The sequence below is a fragment of the Aegilops tauschii genome, chromosome 2 (genome assembly GCF_002575655.3).
Source record: "Aegilops tauschii subsp. strangulata cultivar AL8/78 chromosome 2, Aet v6.0, whole genome shotgun sequence".
Taxonomy (NCBI): Eukaryota; Viridiplantae; Streptophyta; class Magnoliopsida; order Poales; family Poaceae; genus Aegilops; species Aegilops tauschii.
Genome location: NC_053036.3, coordinates 115,000,787 through 115,025,848, shown reverse-complemented (window position 1 = coordinate 115,025,848; position 25,062 = coordinate 115,000,787).

Genomic DNA, 25,062 nt, shown 5'->3' with positions numbered 1-25,062 from the left:
ATGAGACGGGCTGCCGGCCTCATGATGGCGCCGCGCATGAGATGTCCCGCACCCAGCCGACTCGGCCCGGCTGTCATCGCATGAAGACAAGGGCGAGCCGGGCCCACCCAGCCGTGTGGCTGTTTCTGGCCGTGTGTCATGCGCGGAAGGGCTACCCGCACCACCCGTGCCAGGAGAATCCTCCTAGGGATTTGCACCCACTGCAGTTGGCGCGTCTGCGCCAAATCACTTGGGATCGGCTCCTGCCACCGCCCTATGTCCTTTGTCTGTACAACCAAACAACCTGTGTTGTTTTTGCATAAAATCATGACCAGAAACAACAAATTTTCCCCATTTTTATTAGAATCAGTGTTATGACTATTAGCCAATTGATCAACACATGCATTGCCCCCGTGATCTATTGGATTCAACAGCTCTGGAGATAAAATTAGAATTTCAGCCTGTAGGGGAGCACCGTCATTTGGGTGTAATTCAGAGATGTAAACACACCCAGTAGAAAGGCACTTGAAGCCTTTATGTAAGTTACTGTAACCAAGGAATGCACATCGCTTAGAATGAAACTGAAGTTTGTGTGCATTGTATGGGCGCAAGTTGGGCCAGCAAGCACACCCAAAAATTCAAAGAGATGAACAATTGGGTTTTTCATGTTGATAACTTTTCTAGGCAATCTATTAATAAGATAGGTTGCTGCAATAAAAGCCTCATTCAAAATTTGAGAAGCATGCAAGCTTGAGCAAGAAGGGAAAGCCCAACTTCAACTATATGACGTGCTTGCGTTCGGCTGACCCATTCTGTTGATGTGCATGGGGGCACGAAACATGATAGGATATTCCTATTTTAGTGAAAAGGGAATTTAACTTCTCATATTCTCCTCCCCAATCTATTTGGAAAGCAAGAATTTTTCGACTAAATTGTCGTTCAACAAGATTTTGAAAGTCATGGAATTTTTGAAAAACTTCCGAGTTATGTTTGATTAGGTCACTACAAAAAAAAGACACATCCATGACATTTTGGGCCGAACGAATTTTTTTTTGTCATACATATGACAGTTCTATGACGATAATTGTGACAAAACCCGGTATCATCATAGATGTGGTGGGCTCCTACTTCTATGACAAAAAATCATGACAAAAAATGGGCTTTTCGTCCTGCACGGGCTGGAGACGCAGCTGCATGACATTCTTTGAGCCGTCCATGATGGAAAAAACCGTGGTAGAAGCGAGGTGGAGGAAAATTTTGGGGAGTTCCCGGTTACGGTGGGAGGTCGGGGGCCGAGCGATGCGCGTTTCTCTCATACACGTACGCGCGTGTGTGCGAGGTGTTGGCTCTAACTGAACCCGAGCGACGCGTTGGGCTCTAACTGAACCAGAGCGATTGCACTGCAGGCTATGCGTTACTGAACCCGAGCGATCGATCGATGGCTGTTAACTGAACCCGATCGAGCGATTCCTTCGCTACTGCTGCTAACTAAAGCCGATCGATTGGATGAACAGTGAGCGTTGCGGGGGGGGGGGGGGTGGATGAACAGTGAGCGGTGGCATTGCCTCTGGATGAACAGGACCCCGTGGTGTGGAGGGCTGGATGAACAGTAGACGGTGGAGGGGTGCCCGTGGAGGGGTGGTTGAACAGGACCCCGTGGTCTGGCGGGCTGGATGAACAGTAGACGGTGGAGGGGTGGTTGAACAGTAGCCGGTGGAGTAGCGCGCGGTGGAGGCTGGATGAACAGGAGCCCGTGGAGGCTGGAGGAGGTCGACGGTGGAGATGAACAGTATCCCGTGGAGTCCTGTTTTGCCGTACGCCACACCCCTCCCGATGAACAGGACCCCCGTTTCGACCGTAGGAGGTCCGTTTCGTCCGTTTTGGGTACGCCACACCCCTCCCGATCAACAGGACCCCCGTTTCGACCGTAGGAGGTCCGTTTCGTCCGTTTTGGGTACGCCACACCCCTCCCGATCAACAGGACCCCCGTTTCGACCGTAGGAGGTCCATTTCGTCCGTTTTGCGGTACGCCACACCCCTCCTGATCAACAGGACCCCCGTTTCGACCGTAGGAGGTCCGTTTCGTCCGTTTTGCGGTACGCCACACCCCTCCCGATCAACAGGACCCCCGTTTCGACCGTAGGAGGTCCGTTTCCTCCGTTTTGCGGTACGCCACACCCCTCCCGATCAACAGGACCCCGTTCCGAACGTAAGAGGTCCGTTTCCTCCGTTTTGCGGTACGACATGCCTCGTTTCCATCGCCTGTTCCGTCCAAGCCCTCCCGATGAACACGACCACGCATTCCGTTCCGACCCAGCCGCTTGGCTCCCACGCGTTCCGTTGCCTCCCGATGAACACGACGCATTCCGTTGCCTCCCCATGAACACAACGCATTCCGTTGCCTCCCCATGAACACGACGCATTCCGTTGCCTCCCCATGAACACGACGACGAAGCTGTTTCTCCGTTCCGACCCAGCCATGTACACGAGCCCTGGCCGTGCGTATGCGCGAGTAGGCGTTCGAGACCCCGCCCGTATGTACACATACGTGGCCATATTTTCTTTCTTGCACCCTGGCCGCTGTACGTACGTGTACATGCTACGTGCGCGCCTCTACTACGACACGTGCGCGCCTCTACATCGACCAGTATGTACGTACACGTTCGCGACCAGAATGACAACGCTACGTACGCTTCGACCAGGTGGGTCCCGACTGTCAGGCACTTCCTTGCCTGCGAAGATATAGCTGGTGGGTCCCAGCAGTCAGGGGGGCGAATCGTTTTTTGCCCGGACGCACTTCCTTACGTGCGAAGATGTAGCCGGTGGGTCCCAGCAGTCAGGGGGACGAATCGTTTTTTTTGCCCGGACGCACTTCCTTGCATGCGAAGGTGTAGCTGGTGGGTCCCAGCAGTTAGGGGGCAAATCGTTTTTTTTGCCCGGACGCACTTCCTTGCGTGCGAAGATGAAGCTGGTGGGTCCCAGCAATTAGGGGGAAACGTTTTTTCCGTGAAATACAGTGGCCCGTCTGGTGGGTCCCAGCTATCAGGTGGAGGAATCATTATTTTCCGCGTAATAAGGAGGCACTTCCTTGCTGCGGCCGTGGACCCAGCTGTCAGCCTCTCCACGTACAGTCCACGTCCGATGGAAGTCGTTCCTTGACCACGTTGACCAGGCCGCACCGAGAGCACCACGGCGGTGGACGACGGCGAGGCCTAGGAAGGGGACGACGCGGAGCCGGGGAAGACGCGGCAGTGGAAGCCCGCGCGAAGAGGAGTACGAGGGTTCACTGGTTCTGCTGCGGTGTGAGGCTGCCGTCGCCGCAGGGCCTGGCCAGCGGTGGGAATAGTAGGGGGCGGTGAGGCCTCCGCGGCAGCACAGCCGGCGACGGGAGGCAGGACCATGCGGCACGACCGGCGCTGCTTTGGGCGGCTGGAGCAAGAAGACCAGAGGTTGAAGAAGCACTACGTCCGTTGGATGGACATCGTACGGTCACTGGAGCTAGAATTGTTCATATTGACTAAGTTGACAAAGCCCTCTGTCCCCGTCAACTTAGTTGGCCCACAAGTCATCCTCCCACTATGGTGGGTCCCAGCTAGCAGGGGGTATTCATTTTTTGTGCGTAATAAGGAGGCACTTCCTTGCGTGCGAAGATATAGCTGGTGGGTCCAACATGTCAGCGGGGGGAACGTTTTTTTTCGCGAAATACAGAGGCCCTTCCGGTGGGTCCCAGCTGTCAGGTGGAGGAATCATTATTTTGCACGTACAGTCCACGGCCGATGGATGTCGTTCGTTGACCACGTTGACCAGGCCGCGTCGAGAGCACCATGGCGGTGGACGACGGCGAGGCCTGGGAAGGGAACAACACGGAGCCGGGGAAGACTCGGCAATGGTTGCCCACGCGGTGGGGAGTACGAGGGTTTACTGGTCCGGCTGCCGTCGCCGGAAAATAACAGGAGGTCTGGGTGAGTAGAGGAATGGCCTGGCCAGCAATGAAGTAGGATGGGGCGGTGCGGCCTGTGCGGCAGCACAGCCGGCCACGGGAGGCGGGAGCAGGCAGTCCCACCGGAGCTGGTTTGGGTGGCTGGAGCAAGAAGATCAGATATTGAAGAAGCAGCATGGCCGTTGGATTAACATCCAATGGTCACTGCTGCTAGAATCGTTTGTGGACTAAGTTGACAAAGCCAAAGTACACGTCAACCTAGTAGACCCACAAGTCAGCCCCCAAATCTGTCCCAAACAGCATACAGCCCGAAATTTCTAGCCAGATTCAAATTAATTTTAAATCTAAATATACCTTAATTTAAATTCAATGAAATTTTACCCGCACAAAAACAATGAAATTTAAAATATCAAAATAAAAAAAAGTATTTTGGAACTAATTGCCTGTTTGCTGTATTTTTTCATTTTACAGCCCATTTATTATTACTTATAGCCCATTTCTTATTACTTATAGCCCATTTTCTGGGCAAAATGCATCCCTCCTCGTCTTGAAAGATTTCCGGCCCAGCAGGGCATAGAAAAGCAAGTAGGCCTACGTTGGTTATTCTGCAAAAAACAAAATAGCTGCCTAGCCATTTTTAGAAAGGAAAAAAACAAACTGGGCTGGTCATGTGCTAAACATATGAAATAAAAGCCTAGGCTAGACGGGCCACGGGTCCCGCACAAGCCAGTTGATACCCTTCTCCGTCCCGAAAAAACAAAATTACTGCGGCGCTGCTAGGTCCCTACTATCATCCTCACCATGTACAGTCATCTCCTTATTCCTCTCGGTTGTTGACCATGTTGACAACACCGGAGGGCGGCGCCGCGGCGAGCGAACCAAGGCGGAGGACGATGGTGAGGCCTCGGACGGGAACGAACAGGAGCCGGGGAAGATCACCGCCAGCCGTGGGAGGCGGGAGCAGGCGGTCCCGCCGGCGCTGGTTTGGCTTTGGTGGCTCGAGGAAGAAGAGACTGAAGAAACGCGACCGACATTGAATGTCAATCCAGCGGTCAAGGTTGGCACAATCCTTTGTTGACTAAGCGGACACCAAGTAGCATACTTTTTTATATATAGGAAGAAAACTGCGAGGAAAATGCGTTCGTCTGCCGTCCTCCTCACAGGGAACGTTCGCCACATAAGTGACTAACACCCTTGGTTTTCAACCGAGAGGTCTTGGGATCGAGTCCCAGGAACTCTCAATTTTGTCCTCCTTCCTTCCTCGCAAAAAAGGGAAATAAAATCAAAGACTTGGGAAGGCGTACAGAACAAGCTAGTGTACCAGTAAAGAGACGTTGCCGAGTTTTAGAAAAAAGAAAGACGTGCTCCTGTAGCTGGTTCGAATCCAAACCTAGACTATGACTATATATGGTGCTATGCTACTCTGCAAGTAATGAAACTGACATATCCAACGTTTGCTTCTCCTCTTCTCTACTTACTCTGCCTAGCATCAGAAGCTCTGGCCGCAGCAACCATGTCCGCTGGCTGCTCGTCCACCTGCTCTTCAGCAGGCAACAAGTAGATATGCGCCAAGTCGCCACCCGTACCATCGCCTGTGGGTCTCATCACACCCCCGCCGACACGCGCACCGCAGCCGATTGCTCATCGCAACCCGCTGCCGTTGGTGTGGTGCCACTGCTGCAAATCACGCAGAGTCATCCGTCGCATCTCAACTACAATCCGCAACCCTGGCCGAGTCTTCTACAAATGCCCAAATCATGGGGTAATAATATGTTTAAGTGTTGTTCTGCTGCTTTCAGTTGCTGATTTTTTAATAGTTTGGTTGATGATCTTCCAATTTGATTCGTGCAGAAAAGGGAAGATTCATGTGATTTGTATTTCTGGGAAGTTGCTGATGTGGGGGAATGCAACTACGCTGATTATTTGGTTAGCCGAGGAATCCCAATACCAGCAGGTTGGGGTGTTGGACAAGTAACTGAAGGAACGACAGAAGAGGAAGATGCAGAGCAGAAGGTTAAAGATGCAGTTCCTCTGATCATGGCCAAGCAACAGCTGCAATGAGGAGATGAAAGAGCTTGTGAAGATAATGGGCAAAATCGATGTGCTCTGTAGGATGATTGTCTCTTTATTTGCAGTGTATGTAGCACTCGTGATGTATTCAGTGGCTACGACATGAGCACTTTGCTGAAACTAGTAATGAATGAAACCTGTGTAGTAGGCTGGGCGGAGTGTTGTGAACATCTAATGATTTCTATTAACGGAAATCAGGGGGTATCCCCTTTTGCTCATATAAATAAATAAATAGCAGAGGCCCTGTCGGGTCAGCTTTGTTCTCATTCGAAGACGTCGAGCAAATTGCAGTCCAACAACAAACTATGTCATCAAATTCAAGTTTCACAGCCAAATATGAGTACAACTAAACAACAATGTCATCATGTTTTAGTTGTCATACAATCACCAAACACAAATCAGCATACATAACAAGTGATGTTCTCACAGCAAAATACTAAACAATATGTTCATCAGGTTTCAGTTGTCATAGCAAACACAATTTCACATAGTAGATAAAAAACGTCTTCTGACAGGCAAATACGACAAAAGCAATGTAATCATCATCCGCAGCAGCAGCGTCAACATCTTCGCCATGTGTATCAGTCTGAATCGTAATTCCCCACGGTGTCATCTTCTTCTTCGTCCTCAACGTCCTCGAATGTTGGCTTCTTCTTGATCAACTCTTGTATGTCCACAGCACGACAGGCAATCTTTTCGCCGGCGTCATTGACGTGATGGTTCTCAAAGATATTAGGAACATCTGTGTTATCTTGTACATCAGGAGCAGTGTAAGCATCATCTTGTTGTGCAACTTCATTAAACGAATTCCTCTGCTCAAACCTTTGCAATACTCTCCAGTCATCGCTACGTGCAAATGTGTCTTCCAAGAAAAATATCTGTGTTGCTTGATTTGCCAAAATAAAAGGCTCGTTGGTCTGGTACACCGCCTTGACATTGATGGATTTGAAATAATCATTAGCTCTGGGTTTTGCGATCCTGGAAAATAGGTTATATCAATGACAGCACAACAGAACCACACACCGATGATCCTCGAAACTGGAGATATACTGCAACTGAACAATGTCTGTTATGTTAGCATACATTTCAGTTGTCTCTTTGTCATACGTATCCGTGCTCATGATGGCACTATTTTGTGTCTTCCTGCCTTCGTCTCGTGCAAGGGTGTTGCAGCGCACATCTCCAACAACGCAAGATTCATAATGTCTTACCCGAGTATCAGGACCCATTGCTAGTGAGTAAAGGGCATCATCAACTTCCTGCCCATCCTCCCGCATCTTCTTAACCTATGGTTAGAAAATAGACAAGCTGATCATCTTATGTACTCAATATATTAAAAAAACTGACAGTGCACTTCAAAAGCTTACATGGTTCTTGAACCATTTTGCAAATCCTGCCATAACCAGTTTGTCAATGTTTCTTGGATTTTGTGGCAGTAACTCCTCTTTGTAGATGCTGCACAACATAGTGATCACGTCAAACATCTAAATATATAAGAATGTGCTGCAAGTTTAGTAGATTACGATGTATAAGCTGAAGTACTGCACTTACTTGATATAAGGTAGTATCTCAGGATAGTTATTCAACACATACCAAACCATTTTGTCCAAATCTTTAGGTTTGTCCTCTTGTTGACTCTTCCCTATAACTCGAACAGAATAATCGAAAACATTGAGCCCGGGATTGTCTTCACCCACCTCTTTGCTAAGCTGATCAGCTGTTTCAATGTATTTTGAGCAGAATGCAACACTTCTGTAGCAATGTAGGCCTCTGCAATGGAACCCTCGGGTCTAGCTATGTTCCTAACATAGCCCTTGAAAGTGCCTAGCCGCCTTTCAATAGGGTACATCCAGCCATACTGTACTGGACCTCTAAGTAGTGCCTCATCAGGTAGATGAACAGCCAAATGCACCATCACATCAAAGAAGGCTGGAGGATATATCTTCTCAAGGTCGCATAGGATAGGTTGTATCATGTCTCTAAGACGCTCCAAAGCATCTATCCTGATATTCCTACTGCAGAGTTCCCTGAAGAATTGTCCCAACTCTGCAACTGCTCTGCATAAGTCAGGGCGGCCCAATCCTCTAAGGATAACAGGTAAAACCCTTTGAAGTAGGACGTGGCAGTCATGAGTTTTCAACCCTTGTACCTTGTTTCCATCTGCACTGACTCTCCTTTCAGGGTTGGAAGCAAATCCATGTGGGAATCTCACATGTGATAGGACCTCGCAGAATTCTTTTCTTTTTACCTTGTCCAAGACGTACACAGCTGGTGCCATATCCCGTGGTTTACCTTCATCTTGCACCTGCAAATCCTTTCTGATACCCAGGTGTGTCAAATCAATCCTAGATTTTAAGGTATCTTTCGTCTTGCCTTCAATATTAAGAAGTGTGCCGATAATGCTGTCACATATATTTTTCTCGATGTGCATCACATCAAGATTATGCCGCAGATCCAAATCTTTCCAATACTCCAAGTCCCACAAAGTGGACCTGCGGGTAAACAATAATCTCTCTTCTACCCTGCCACGCTTCCTTTTCCCGCTACCATTACCAGGATGGTTTCCTGGTGTAATATGCCTGACCTTCTCTAATTCCACTTGCAACTCATCGGCGGTGAGCCTCTTTGGCGCATCACGGTTTTCATGCTTTGCATTGAACACATGTCTTCGGTATTTTCTAGGATGCGGCTTGTCCTTGGCAAGGAAACGGCGGTGTCCAATGTAACATATCTTGCTAAGTATTGCGTATGACAGCGGATTCCTGTCACAGCGAACACATGCATTGTAACCATGTGTCGTTCGCCCTGACATAGTGCCCAAAGCCGGATAATCATGGATGCACCAAATTATAACGGCACGCAGAAAGAAATCATCTGGTGGGCTGCTATATAGGTCTCGAGTGAGAACACCCTTCCATAGCTGTTGAAGTTCCTCCATAAGAGGCTCCATGAACAAATCAAAATCCTTTCCAGGACTTTTTGGACCTGGGATGAGCAAGGCCATCATGTAGTTTGATTCTTTGGTGCAGACATTTGGAGGCATGTTGTAAGGGATAACAAGCACAGGCCACATGCTATATGTGGCGCTCTGGTGGCCAAATGGGTTAAATCCATCTGAAGCTAAGCCAAGTCTAATGTTTCTCGGGTCAGCAGCAAACTCTTTGTATTTATCATTGAAGCTTTTCCACTCACTACCATGAGATGGATGGCTCATTACATTCTGATCTCTGTACTCCTGGTTCCTAGAATGCCATAGTACATCCTCTCTTGTTTCAGCATCATGAAACAACCTCTGCAATCTTGGTGTAATTGGAAAATGTCTCAGAACATTATGAGGAATCCTCTTCACAGCATCGCCATCTTTCCATCTTGATGATTTGCATTTCGGGCATTCACTTAAGTTGGCATAATCCTTCCGGAACAGAACACAATTATTCTTACAAACATGGATCATATCATATCCAATTCCAACTGCACGAAGGAAATTCTTCATTTTACTGTAGGTGTGTGGCAGCTCAGACGCATCTGGGAAAGATTTGCGGAAAGCAGCCAACATCGCATCGAATGATTTGTTGGTCATCCGCTCAGATGTCTTCACCTGAAGAAAGGTGACCATAGCTGAGAATACTGACAGCTTATTTCCTGGGGTGACAGCAACGTTGCATTGTTCCAACATGCGGGCCCAGCGTTTTTCTTCTGCAGGTGAAAGTTCACGGAATGCACGAGCATTTAGTAGCATTGTTTCAATGTTGGTCAAACTCACTGGCTCCGCACCACCACCTCCTCCTCCTCTTCCACCTGAGCATCAGGCAGATCAAGATGGTGATCTGCTGCTTCCACGTAGTCAATAACATTGATGTTCACAGCTTCACCATGATGAACCCACCTATATGTGACCGACATCCCATACAAGTGTAGATGATTTTGCACAGTTGACTGGGGTCTTGTAACTGAATTCATACAACTGCTACACGAGCAGAGCACATCTGATTTCGGACCACCGTACTCAGCTCTGATAAAGTTCATGAAGTTTTCAACCCCCTCGACATATGCAGCGGAGAATCTTCGAGCAGAAGTTATCCAAGTCCTGTCCATCTGTTAGACATACAAATTAGTTCTTCTACTAGATATTACAGGAAAAACATATATGCTTTTTTATGAAGTCCAGAAAAAATACCTAGGTCGATGTCTAAAGCTATGGGAAGATATTTGGACGAGCAGATCTAAGTAACGAAATATATGTAAAGCTAATTCAGCAAACAGATTTGAGTGCCAAATTATGGCAGGCTGTTTCAGCAGTCAATGAGGCCGAGCACACAACCATCGAACTATCGAAGGCCATCGCAGCAACAAAGATCGAGTATAAAACGGTGTAGAGCTATTTCACCTAACAGATTGGCTACTAGACCATGGCAATCTACGTCACAATAAATATATGGCAGGATATTTTAGCAACTAATCGGCCTTGGCATGCCATCTCAGCTAAGCAGATTGAGTGCAGAACAGGGCAAGGAAGCTTCTTAAGTAGAGCATATTGACAGTAAACTACTTCGGCAAACAGTGAGATTAACAGCGTCTATTAGCTAACATTCAGCGCTACACCGACATGAACGGGGCCTCAGTCTAGAATGCGCGTACCGTGGGAGAAGCTGACTGCCGTGCGTCTCCACATGAACGTCGCCAGCGGTGGCGGCGCTGACCGCCATGCGCCTCCACAAGAATGTAGCCAGAGGTGGCGGCACGGCTAGAGGACGGCAGTCTACGAGAGCGTACTATGGGAGCGAGAGGATCGCCGAACCGCGGCGCCGACGTATCGACGCGGCGGGGAGGGCGGCTTTGGCGGAGTGAATGGAGTGGAGGGGGACAGGGAGGAGGGGGGTTTGGGGAATATTATTGGCTAGTTGGCCGAAGGGCGGTTGAATCGGATTTGGGGGGAATTTTTGGGTGTGGGGGGGAGGATTTTCTCGCGGTGGGCGGGGGGAGTTTGGCGCATGGTCCGTTTCTCCAAGTGCAGTCCCACGTGTCAGTGAAGAGGCAAGCCGAAGTGCGTTCCGTTTGCGTGAGCCGTGTGCAGGACCGAACGTGTGTGGGGTGCAATGCGACCGCAACAGGAGTGCCGTGAGTGTACCGCCTTTTTTCCTTTAAAACTAGGTGCTTCGCCCCCTCAAAATTTTTTTTGTTGCTTCGCGCGATCCATCGATACTACTACTAGTAATCCGGTAATCCCGACTAAAACGACACGGCCAGGTCTTTTCCCGCGCGATATGCTGGGAGGTTGGCTTACTTGGGTTTTTTAGGACGAGTAATGCTACACCTACGTAATCCCAGTTACGTAATTAACGTAATGTGAAACGTGTGAGCTTTTGATTGTAGATTGGGGGGAGGGAGGGGCCCACCACCATGAAAATCAGGGGAGGAGAGAGAGAGAGGCAATTTACGTTAACCCTTTCGTAGGTTCCCGTAGATGTAGAAAGATGTGAAATGCGTGAATGTGTAGTGGACGTACTATTGGAGTGCCTAAGATAATTTGTGTATGTATAGACCCTATGTGTTTTTTTACTTCGCATGTTAGATTTGTCTCGGTTCAATAAAAAGCAGAGTTGGTGATGATGGTGTGCCTGTCATCCTGCAATATAGGCCGTCCGATCTGTATCTAACGGATAGGAAGGAAACTATGACAATTTACCCGCACTCCTCTCCACATTTGCAGATAAGGCTTTCCCTCGTTCATCCTTTTCTCCCACAAGATCTTGATCTTCCGTGCAACGCACGGGCATCTTGCTAGTACTCCTACAATATGTATATTATTGTGAAAGTTCATATACACCGGCCGAGCTTAATGCAAACACGGCAGATTTTCATTACATTTCGAACTTTTATAGGACAGAAAAATAAAAGAAACCCGACCCTAAACCTATTCTACGGCGGCGACCGACGTCCTCCATCTGCGATCTCTATGTACAGGGGCAGGGTTCAAGACCCGTGAAGTGAAGGTGCGGTCTCCGGCGAGGAAGAGTAGAACACGGGATACGGACCCGCCAGTTGGCACACCATGCCCTGCCGCCTCCCATGCCCTACTCATCCTCGGAGGAGTCCCCGACCTCGGCGGTGCCGGACGTTGGACGGCGGCAAGTAGGACGCGTGGCTGACGGTGCTCCCGTCGTCGGCCGCCAGCGTGGCCACCTCTTGCGCGGTCGCGTCCGCGTCCGGCTACGCCGCTATTGTGTCGCGAGAGGCGACTTGAGCGAGGGCGGCGACCTCGAGCTTCATCCCCGAAGACAAGCTCTCCCGCAGAGCGTTCGCACTTGCGGTCATGGCGGATGTGGTGCCAGGTAGGAGGACGATGTGCTATGGTGTGGAGGTTAGCTGGGCGTTGCCGCTTTAAGTAGCGCATTCCGGTGAGGCCAAGCGTCCGGGTGCGTCATTAAGTCGCCGGAGTTTGTTCCTCGGGCACCGAGCCTCTTAACGACGACATACGAACGGACGGCATGAATGCGGGCAGTTGGCGCCGGCTGGGAACGCACCGCGCGACGGCGCGAGGGACGAGGGTTTTGGTGTGCCAGGGTAGTCAGCTGCGATCGTGGCAACGTTGGAGATGCCCTTTGCTCACATGCGATCCCCGCATGTCATTGAAAAAGCAAGATGACCCGGCATGGTCTCAGGTCCAGAGGATGCAGTTGGCCGCGCTACACCACTCCGCGGACGCGTCGCGGCGCCCCGTGCATCCTCGACGAGTCGGGTGTTGGGGTGTGTTTGGATTGTGGCCAAAGTGCACCTTACCAAAAATTTGGTCCTGACCCAAAGATTGGTCTTTGTTTGGATGGTTGCCATTTTTTTGGCATGCCAATGAACTCTAGCCAACTCTAGTTCATTTTTCTTGCCAATGTCGGCCAAATCATGGGCAACCAATACCTCAACCAAAATTTTGGTCATGACCCAAAGATTGGTCTTTGTTTGGATGGTTGCCATTTCTTTGGCATGCCAATGAACTCTAGCCAACTCTAGTTCATTTTTCTTGCCAATGTCGGCCAAATCAAGGGCAACCAATACCTCAACCAAAATTTTGGCTACCCAATGCTTTGATGGGGCAACCTTGGGCACAAACCAAACATACCGTTGGTCGTGCCACAGCACTAACGCCACCCTCGGCACACTGAAACCGACCGCGTCTAGCGATGATATGAGCGTGTCGCTCACCGCGGTCGCCATGTCCAGAAGCGGTGTTGGAGCTGCGCCCCGTTGTAGGCTCCAACGACCCACATGAACGGTTGTCGGTGGCGAGGAGGTCGTGGGCCAGCTCCTCCATTGGACTAGTCTGCGCTACGTCGTCCCGACGGGTGTGCCCCACATGTCGGTTTCCCTGTTTTCCCGTCCATATTCGAGCGTTAGTGCTCCGCGTTGTGCATTAGGCCTTTCACTATGTAGGCCAAGCGAGACAACTTATTGTTTATTTGAGCCGTTCAAGTATAATCATGTGGCGTTTGCTTATTTCTCATTCCTCTCCAACCCTCTTCTCCATCGATCATGTCGCCCTCCAGTCGAGTCCATCCTCCCGCATGCCTAATTTGAACATTCTGCCGAGTATCATTCGCATGTACCCACCCTAGTCCTCTTTCAATAGATCTCCGGACCCGAGATGAAATCGAGAGGGAACGAGTGGGGGCACGTGATACCTAAGGCGGATTCAAAATTTTGAACCGGTGATCATAGCATCCGCAAATCATATATAAAGGGTATTCAATGTTCATTTCATTTTTGAACGTACAATATACCCCCCTATCCTTTCTAGTTTACAAATAAGTTTTATGTGTAGTCAAAGTATCTCTACTTTGATAAAAAAAAGGTATCAACATTCAACAACGCCCAATCAATATTGTTAGATTCGTACGTACTCCTAGATTTGTACTCGAGATGGTTTCCAATTTGACTATTGACAAGATTAAATAGTACATGAGATGTATAATGTGAAAATTATATCATTGGAAACTCCTTTCACATACGAATTTGACCGTATGCTTTGTGTAAGTTGCATGTCATATATTATTACTCTAACATTTGGTCAAAGTTAGCCTCGAAAAACGCATTAGACCCTGTATGCTTTGTGTAAGTTGCATGTCATATATTATTACTCTAACATTTGTGTAAGTTGCATGTCATATATTATTACTCAAACATTTGGTCAAAGTAGTATAGTGGAAGTGGATCCTCTGACGTAGGTATCCCTGCCTTACCCTCCCTTTCGGTCACTTACTGGCGGACCCCATGCTTGCTAGGCTCCGCATGTCAGTTACTCAATGGGTTCGGCCACGTCAGGGGATCCTCATCCATAGTATACTCCCTCTGTTTTTATTTACTCCGCATAAAACGGAGGGAGTGGTGGTATAATAAACGATGCGGGCGGGGGAGGGACGTCGGTTTACTCTCAACTGCGGTCCCACAAGCGAGTGAAACCGCAAGACGAAGCGTGTTCCATTCGGTGAGCGACGTGGAGGGTCCAGCGTGCCGGGCTGCAATGCGAACGTGACAAGAGCGATGTAAAGTCAAAACCGATTGACCGGTCGTCACCGGAACCACTATTCACACCAGAACCTTCGCTGCTCGGCCTACGCCAGCCACTGCCCTAAAACCACACCAAATCTCCAGCCCATTCCCCCACCTTTCGATCCCCTAGCCGCATCAAGCGTCCCCTAGTTCGCCGGAAAGCCATGGTGCGCCGCAAGATCACTTACTATAAGATGCTGACGCCGGAGCGCCGCGCAGAAATCGCGGTGGCAGTCGGCGCCACAGACCTCCGTTCCCAAGCTCACTTTGCGGCGGGCCAATCCCCGAGTTCTCTGGAGCCAAGCTACGAGGAGGAGGAAGCCGATCCAATGTTCATGGCGGAGGTCGCAGCGCAGAAGGCCCCCGATGGGTATGAGACGATGGACGTCGACTTCGTGCCGGCGTCCGAGTCCCCCATGGTGCAGGCGGAGAGGTGGTTCAACATGGAGATACTAAAGGAGGACCTGGAGGCAGAGGCTCAACTCGACACGGAGCGCGCGCATGCCGCTGCCATCGAGGCTCTCCTGCAGGCGGAACCGGATGTCGTGGATGTGAACCGGGCGGCGGAGGCTCAACTTGAGGCGGAGCATGCGGATGCCGCTGCCATCGAGGCCCTTGTGCAGGCGGAACCGGACGTCCTGGACTTGAACCGGGCGGCAGAGGCTCGACTCGACGCAGAGCGCACGAATGCCGCTCTCATCGACGCCCTTCTGCAGGCGGAACCGGACGTCCTGGACTTGAACCGGGCGGCGGAGGCTTGACTCGACGCGGAGCGCGCGGATGCCGCTGCCATCGAGGCCCTCCTGCAGGCGGAACCGGACGTCCTCGACTTGAACCGGGCTGTGCTCTCGTCCGTGCAGAGCGCCCGCACGCTCCACTTGAACGAGTAGCTGGAGGCCGAGGACAACCACGGTGCGGAGACACACGTCGGCAGCGACGGCTGGTTCGCGCCGGCAGCCAAAGACGACGAGGCCGTCTCTTTCCGCGAGCAGTGATAGTTTTTCTTTATGTTGTTGTTTTTATGGATCTTTTGCTATGTAAAAACATATATTTGTTATGCAAGTCGCCTGACTTGGGTCAGTCTACCATTTCAGGCGGTTGGATGAATATCCTACGTCTCCTAACCCTTCTTTCCTTCTTCCTCACCTCTTCTTCTTCCCCAACAGACCACCGCATGGGCCATAAGGATACTCCCCAACATGCGCTTGGATAAACATACTATATGAACGAAAATTATGTGTCAGCAATAGGATGGCTGAGTTTGGTTTGTTCACATGCGACATCACGTGTCAGTGAGGGTGCGTTCTCTTGGTTGGGTTTGCGGCGTGCAGGAGCGACTGTGTGAGGGTGCGGTGCGACTGCGGCGTGCAGGAGCGACCGTGTGAGGGTGCGGTGCGACCGCGAAAGCCGTGCGCAAGTGTACCTCCTTCTCATTTTGAAAACTTTAGGCAAGCTTGGCAAAAATGTGTGGCGAAGTTTGGCAATGCAAGGCCTAGACCCAAACAGGATAAGTACGTACGTACTAGGAGTACTAGTGTTAAAAAAGAAAGGAGGGGTTTTCCTTCGCGGGATTTAATCGATACAAATCCTCGTTTCATGTGTCAATTAATGCGTATTTTTTTCTCCAAAGACCAAAGAGCTAACCATCTCACTCCTCATCGCTTGATTAATGCAGCGCCATGCAAACCAACCTTCTCACTTCCGCATGCATGCATGGGATATTAATGTCCTTGGTTGCTAACCCCATCAATTTTGCCTCGATTAGTGTTAGTGGCCCTTTGCAAATTGTAATTTTGATATACTGGCCTTGTGTACAAAAAAATGGAGGTAGTAACTATATTTGACTTCCTTCCCCATTGCGGTGATGTCGACGATATCTTTTTTTGGGTGGTTTGGCGAAGTGCGTTCGACGGAGAACACCGTTGAGGGAGACCACGGTAAGTCGTTTGCAAGTGCCGCCTGCAAGCCGAGACAACCGCCTTATTTGCATCTAGGAAGTCCTTTACTAGTACTACTAGGAGTACTAGTGCGGTGAGATGGTTTCTCGAAGAAGACGATGGAGAAGCGGAGTCAGCGAAGAGTGAAATGATGGTTGCTTCGTCCGTGCTTTTGTGATTTGACGCCTCACTGCTTTGTGATTTGTGATAGAAGGGACAGGGGAGTAGACTCTATTCTCTATACTGTACTACATGCGTCCAAGCATGGGAGAAAGAGGAGAGACGTTGATTTTTCTATTCCTTCAATCAATCAATCAGGGAGCTTCGGTTCCATCTTTTTGGCTTTGGCAACACCATCCACAATGGTTCCCATGATGCCAAAAGCTATTTTCACATTTGGCTACACATTGTGGATGCCCTTAACCATACCACTTGGTTTTGCTCCTGTGTGCTATCTATACAAATCTCAATTATATTGATCTAAAAAATTATAGAATCAAGATTAGTAAAAAGGAGGTGATTTTGCCGCGCGGATGGCGGGGGAGGTTTCTTATTTGAGCAATGCTACATTCACGTAATGGTTTACGTAAAGTTACAAACTGATTTGATGTGGGACTATTTGATTGGATTAAAGGAGAGGATTAGGCCCACCCCACCTGAAAATCAGGGGGGCATATATAGATTAGATGGAAAGTATACGTAGCAGCTACGTAGCCCTTTGTAAGTCTAGGATTAGGCTTCTTATTTTCGGAGGACGTTGTCTTGGCGGTTTGCTAACATGCGGTCCCACGTGTCAGTGCTTTACCAAGCCGATCCGCGTCCCACATGAGGCAGAACAACGACAGAAGCAACACGTGGTTAAGTTGAAGAAGATGAGGGAGAAGCGGATTCAGCAACGAGTGGAATGATGTGATGGTTGCTTCGTCCCCCCAACTTAACTGCGGGAAAGGTGCAGCTTTGTGATTTGATGCCTCATTGCTTCACCCCGGCTGCTCTGCACTGTATTCCGGTATGGCACGTGGACCCGGTAGCTTGATGTCCCACATGTCGGCGAAAGGGACTAGAAGATTTATGAAAGCGAGCGCTCCACTCTTACGATGGAGGAGTAGACGACACGACGGCCCAGTGAACTGTCACTTGTAGTACTGTATAGTACTATAGTTTTGCTGTTTCGCACGATCCATCGATACAAACCCGATTAAACAGGAAAGGGCAGGATTTTTCCCGCGCGGTAGATGATACTGGCCATACATTTCAAAGGCAATTTTAATGTATGCAAACTGAATAATTATAAGTAACAATATGATATCTAGTAAAACTAAAAACACATATGATTTATTGTGTTAGAGTATAGTAGTAGTGCTGTATTGCATAGTTGTTAGATGTAACATGCGAGAACGTGTAGAGATGTAATTTTGGAGGGCCTACAAAGAGAAAAGCGTAATACGGTCACCGAACTTCAGAATAAGCTGATTACGGTCACTATATACGTTTTGCGGTGATTATATGGTCACTTGCTCATAGTTCAGCATCGGATTGCACTTTGTTGACCGGCCAAATAGTCTGCGTGGCGCCATGTTCACTAGTTAAATTGACCATGTTCCTTGTGGGTCCCACCTGTCAGTTCGCATAGGCAAAAGGTCAGATAAACACAAATTTACGTAGGCGCGACAAGGCTCCAACCCGTGTGCGGGAATCATCTGGTTGTGTATGTGTCTGTCAGGGCCTGATGTGTGCGCATGCACGTGTAGGTTGAGCACTTGAGCGTGAGAGTGTGTGTTGGTCGTGTGGTGTACTGGTGTGTGCATGCATGCGTGCGTGTGTGCGTGTGCGTGTTGCGTGCGTGCGTGTGAGTGTTGCGTGCGTGCGTGGCTGCGTGTGTACGTGTGAGTGTTGCGTGCGTGCGTGGGTTCATGTGTTTGTGTGAGTGTTGCGTGGATGCAGTTCGTGTGCATGCGTGCGTGTGTGTATAATCACCACACCAGCTCCTGTGTGTTAAAACAGACGGCTCAGCATACCAATACAAGGCCACCTTGTCCGCTGTGCCCGCGGTCATGACTTCGAACCACCGTCCAAATATATTTTTGTCGTTTGTTTTCATTCTTACTAGCAAGATGCCCGTGCGTTGCACGTAACATCAAGATGCATTTTTATGACTTGTTTATCTTGTGAGAGAAAAGGATGAACGAGGGAAGGCCTTATTTGCAAATGTGGAGAGGTGTGTGGGTACCTTTTTGCAAAATTGCCATAGTTTCTTTCCTATCCGTCAGATATAAATCGGACGGCCTATATTGCAGGATGGCAGGCACACCATCATCACCAACTCTGTTTTTTATAAGAGTGTATTTTATGTATTTTATAAGAGTGTAGATGTAGAGTAGATACAAGTCGACAGGTGGGCACGATGGTAGTGAGATAATGTGATGCAACACTAGAGGTGCCACGTGGAGCGTTTAACTGGTCAACTAGTCATGTCATGAGCAAATACAGAGTTGTACGGTGAGCCCGTGACTATATAATAACCACTAAACATAAATGGTGACCGTAATGAGTGGATTCTGAAGTCCAATGTACGTATCGTGCTTTCGCTTCAAATACAATGATCGTCATTGCATATATCGCGAGAGAAAGATGAAACATGCGTGAATTTTCTGGGGGCTTACTTTTAGAGGACCTGGAGATAGTTTTGTGTGCATACGTGAAAGGGGCGTACAGGGGGGTATGCGATGGAGAGAGAGAGATGCTCTTCGTTTCTCTTTATTATGACTAACTTTGTATATAGTATAAAAATATACAAATTCACAGTGCGGAATAAATATCATTGTGGGCACCATGCAATGCAAATTAGCGTTCGTACTCCTCCATATAACTTTGTAATGTTGTATATATGTAGAAACTCTAAAATAATTTTTTGGCCACACTTTATTCAAAAGGAATGTTGTATGCGAAATAAACGTGAAGAGAGGGCTTTTTAGATCAATGGGGTACGTGATGTAACATGTGTGAATGTGTAGTTGATGCATTTGGCGGGGCCTAGAGAGGTATGTGTGTGTATTACGTATTTGAGAGAGGCATGGATAGAGGGGCCGACAGGGGGGGGGGGGGCGTGGGAGAGATAGCACGAGAAATGAGAGTGGTCTAGAGAGAGAGACGAATATGACGCCACGAAAAGAGATTCCATTCCCTTGAGTGTGTATATGCGAGGGGGGAGGGAATAGAGGCACCAGGAGAAATTTTCTCTATGTGTGGTGTTTGTGTTGGTATGTGTGGGTGTGAGAAGATAATGAGACGTGGGGGCAGAGGGTGTGTCACCGCGTGAGGTCCGGTGGGTCGAGGTGCGGCCCTTCGTTCGGTTCCGTCCTACGCCACATTGGTCAGCCCGTGACACATTTAGGAAGGCCCATGGATGACTAGTCGTACAAGACAAAGATAGCAGAATTGTGAAGGACTCTGTGTCCACTGACAAAGCCGGCTAGGATTTGTAACCCTAGGTTCTCGGACTAAGGTAACCCCTTTATCTCTGATATTACTATTCATCCAACCTAACTTTAAGGGGCATCCTACAGAATGCTCTGCTAGAATCGTACTCGTCGATTAGGAAGAGAGGTGTGAGACAATGCGTGAGAGACAGGCGTAAAGATAATGTGCGTACATGAGACACGTAGGCAGGTCCATGTATATAGAAAGGGTCGATGAGGATTGTGCGTGTGTATGTTTGCGAGAGGAAGAGTGCTTGTGATAAAGGTTAGTGAAAACAATTGTAAATGGTTACGAGAGTGAGGGAGGGTTATATCTAGAGCATGTGTGCGAGAAAGACACCTCGGGAGAGAGTGTGTGAGCATGTGTGAGAGACCACCGACGGAGAGTGAAACTACACATAAAAGACTGCTCTACACATTGATTAAAGATATAAATTGTATCCAAATATTAGGATGGGATCATGATATTTGCAATTCGCGTAAGGAGCGGTCATTGATCCATCAGACATCTAGATTCCATCAAATTTGAGCATGTCTATGTTATTATTCGACACAATTGATCCACATAGTTAGTATTTTGAACTTCAGACAATGCATCGCTTTAGCAATCGAATATAAACGTGAGTATAGTTCATTTTGTGTGTGTAAAGCACATTATACATACGAAAGTTACACAATGGACATTATAAATAGCTACCAATGAACTAGCATACATTTGAATTCAACTTAAGGTGGTTTAAAAAATCGAATTCAACATGAAGTCCATTCAATTATTTGAATTTGATATCATGGCATTTGTAAACCATACCTAAATTATGGGGGCACCAATCTTTGCTCTGATTTTGTACATAATAGCATATGTAGTCGTGTACAAAATAGATTCAAATTTAGCTCCTCCACTCCAAAATAATCGTAATTATAGGATTTTCAAGTGTCAAAATTTCACAAAGAAGCGGATAATTTAATGAGGTTTTCAAACATACAAGGTCAAATATAACGTTGTCTATTTAGGTCAATCCTCATAGTTCAAGAGTACTCTAAACGTGAATGCTCGTGTTTCAAAATTTCGAACGAAGCGCCAAAAGAGCATCTACTCACCCAAAACCGCGTGAGACCAATGTTTGGTAGTACAAGGAAATTACTTTTCTAATAACTCCGACCCGTGAAACCTACCGGCCCGACGTCCACAGGTCTAAACCGGGGTAGGTTTGTAGCTTCATCTAGACGCCACGCAACCGCATCCGAAAAACATTCATACGCAATGGTCGCCTAAGCACACATGCGCGTGGCCGAAATCGCTCCCGCCCACTATTTGGGACACCTGGGATTACCATCCTACCCCCGTCCCGCAGTAGGTCCGAAATTTAAGAGGGGGACAAAGTTTGTACTTTCCCCAAATTTCAAACAAGCGCGTCCCATCTTCTGTTCAAAAAAGCCAAAAACAAGCGCGTCCCAGACCGAAACATGGTTCCCCCCTCCCGTCCGATTCCCCATTCGTACTCCGTGGGCGCCAAAACTACCTCTCCACCAGCCACGAAACCCCGGTGTCCTCCGTCCGCCACCCCATCCCACCCATCAACCGCCACCCTCCTCCATCACGCCGGAGCCGATACCCCGACGTCGTCGTCCACCGCAACCTCAACCGCAACGCCCTCCACGACTAGTAGTTGAAGCTGAGGCCGAGCCGTCCATACCCGAGCCAGTTCAACCACGCCGTCCTGCGCCTCACCACTGCCGCTCCAACTTCGCCACCCTCCACCGCACCGGAGATGTTCCTGCTACGCCGTCCTTCGCCGCCTCGGATCTGCTTCCCCTCCGCCGACATACGGCCACGACAACACAGTCAACAATTTGGCCATGGGTTCGTCCAATCCTGCACCCTCCAGAACATCGGTTTCCCTGGTAAAAAGAAGAAGATCGGCACAACATGTGGAGGTGACCACACCGGCAACCAAAAAAGGTACTCCTCTTCCCTTATTCGTGCAAATCTTACGTCTCTGCTTGCACGGTATTCATCCCACAGAAGACACTAGTTGACCGCTTCTTCTTGATACTAGATGTTCCTAGTAACTCGCGATGCACAAGGTTTCTCCTCATATACTATTTCACCTTAGCTAGAGGTCCGTCGCCCCCCTGAATTTCAATTTCTGGCCAGTTGATTCCCAATTAACGGAAGCATTCCCCGGTGTAACATGCGCTAGTACGCCTATTACGCTGGGGAAGCAGCGCCTTGGTGTTTATCTTAGGGGCGTGTACGGCCTAGAGTTACTGGCGCCCGATCTGGAGGTCGGCCGGGATTAAAGGGATGGCCTGGGGCGCTGCCAAGCACGGCGGTGGTGTGAGGTCGATGGGAGGGCGGGGCGACGGAGGCAGGGGTCTGGGCCGGTGGTCGCTGGCGGTTCGAGAAAGATCGTCAACAGTGACTGGCGGGAGGTAGACGAAGGCCATCTGCCCGTTCCTTATAGATCGTACGGTTCATTAACAAAATCGACTGACCTATTTATTTTCAGTCAACTGTTATCTTAGATATGACCACATGTGGTGGTGTGCTGGAGGAGTACCTGCATTTCCTGTGCTCATATATTACAAAATCATACGGAGTAGAATCTAATTTTGTTTGCCATGCAATGTTGTAGAGCTATCATGTGTCTCCTGTCATTTATTTTTCAGCCACCTGCTATCTGCTACTTTTACAGTGCACTAGTTCTGCACACACTTCACCCTTACTCTCACTATTGTGTTTTATGCAAGGGTATTTCAGACTTTGCTGCCAAGAGAGAAGCCAAAAAGAAAAGAGAGAAGTCGCTCCAGCTTCGTATGCGGGTAGGCAAGACACGTTACAGCGCTATAAAGGGTGCAGTGTCAGCAGATGGAGACGGTAAACGTAGCTCTGGAGTTGATGACCTCGCTCGCAATGAACCACCATCCCAGGTGCTTGCTTTAACTTTGCGGTGTCATATGTGGTTGCATGTTCCATATGGTGTCTAGCTTGTATTCGAAAGGCCGAAGTCGATAAGATAAGGAAAGATATTTTTTTACATGAACCACCATCCCGTGAGCACCAGAAGACAAATAGCTAGTCAGGGCACTGGCCGAGCCAGTGACAAGCCCAACAAAGATAGGCATCACCTGGAAGCCAACTAAAAAGCTGCGATGGTGGCGAAGCAGCCCGCCTCCCACCAGGCTCTCAGGTCCTAGATGATCATGCTCACCACTCCAGCCGGATGTCTAGCTTGTATTGCTTCCAATTTGGTTAAATCGCATCTGCTTAGCTTACACATTATACCTTTGAATATGACATACCTTTCTGTTTTTGGTACATACTAGTACATCTGTGTATTAACCATGTTCTTACATCAAACTAATGTTCTTGTGTATCCCTCATCAATCACTTATGACGAGGCAGGCACGCAAGGGGACTACTCCTCATTTAAAGAATGCAGCGTCAGCCTCCCGACATGATTCTCAAGAAACAAAAATGCTAGATGAAGATAGTGAACGTAGCTCTGTAGTTGATTACAACATTTCGCCTACACTAGCATCACAGGTGCTTGCTCTAACTTGGCAGCGTGATATGTGGTTGCATGTTGCATATGGTGTCTAGATTGTAATTCTTCCAATCTGGTTAAACTGCATGTGCTAGTCTGCTTAGCTTATACATTATACCTGTTAATGTGACATGCCTTCCTATATTTAGTACATAGTACATCTGTCTATTAAGCACCTTACATAAAACTATTTTTTTTGTATCCCGCATCAATCAACATGACGAGACACCTTTAGTATATGCAGTGCGATATTAGTTGCATCTTTCATATGATTTATAGCATGCGCTACTTATAATTTGTTGAAATTCCATTTATGATGGGACGCTTTTAACTTGGCAGAGTCATATTGGTTGCATCTTTCATGTGGTGTCTAGCTTGCATTGCTTCTTATTTGCTGGAATGGTTTCTGCTTAGTTTACACAAACAGTTGTGAACATGCCATGCCGTCCTGTTTTTCGTACATATTCCATCCTGGTATCATGTGTTTGCCTTACATCAAAGTAGTGATTGTCAGTATCATGCATGAATGAGTTCTGAAGAGAGAATTTTATGCTTTTTCTTGTCGGTTTTACTTGACAATTCAAAATCAATAAAGCGGAAGGAAGTTAGCAAGGCAGCGGATAAAGGTGCTCCTTCTGAACGGAGGGCCTCTACAGTTTCTACTCCTCCACACCCCCAAGATGATTTCCAAGACAACACATGCATAGACACTCAACAAAGCTGTGTTTATGATGAGCACGTCTCCCCTAGTGCAGCATCACCGGTGCTCCCTCTAACTTGGCACTGTTATATGTGGTTGCATGTTATGTGTGATGTCTAGCTTGTATTGCTTCTAATTTTGTTGAATTCCATCTGCTTACTTTACACATTATACTTGAATAAGACACGTGTTCTTGTTTCTAGAACATACAATATCTGTCTATCACACCATGTTCTTACATCAAATTACTACTGTTGTGTAACCTGCAACAATCACTTATCATAAGACACGTTTGACTTCGGAGTGTGATATAGGTTACATCTCACATTCTTTTCTAGCTTGTACCACTAATTTGTTGAAATGGCACTTATGAAGAGACAGTGTTAACTTGGTAGAGTGATATTCATTGCATCTTTCATATGGTGTCTAGCTTTCATTGCTTCTAATTTGTTGAAATGCCTTCTCCTTAGTTTACACATCATAAGCTGTGAATATACAATGCTGTGAATATGCAATGGCACTAATGACGAGAGACCTCTAACATGGTAGTGGGATGTTGTTTGCATCTTGCATATGATTTATTTCTTGTACTGCTTCACATTTGTTTAAACGCCATTTATGATGAGACACTGTTAACTTGGCAGAGCGATATTTGTAGCATATTTCATATGGTGTCTACCTTCCATTGCATTGCTCCTAATTTGGTGAAATGTCTTCTTCTTAGTTTACACATCATAGTTCTGGTTATCTCTTCCGTCCTGTTTTTCATACATATTACATCCTCCTATCATGTGGTTGTCTAACATCAAAGTTCAGTTCGTCTGCATCACGCATCAATTTGTTCTGAAGAACTAAATTGTTATTCGTT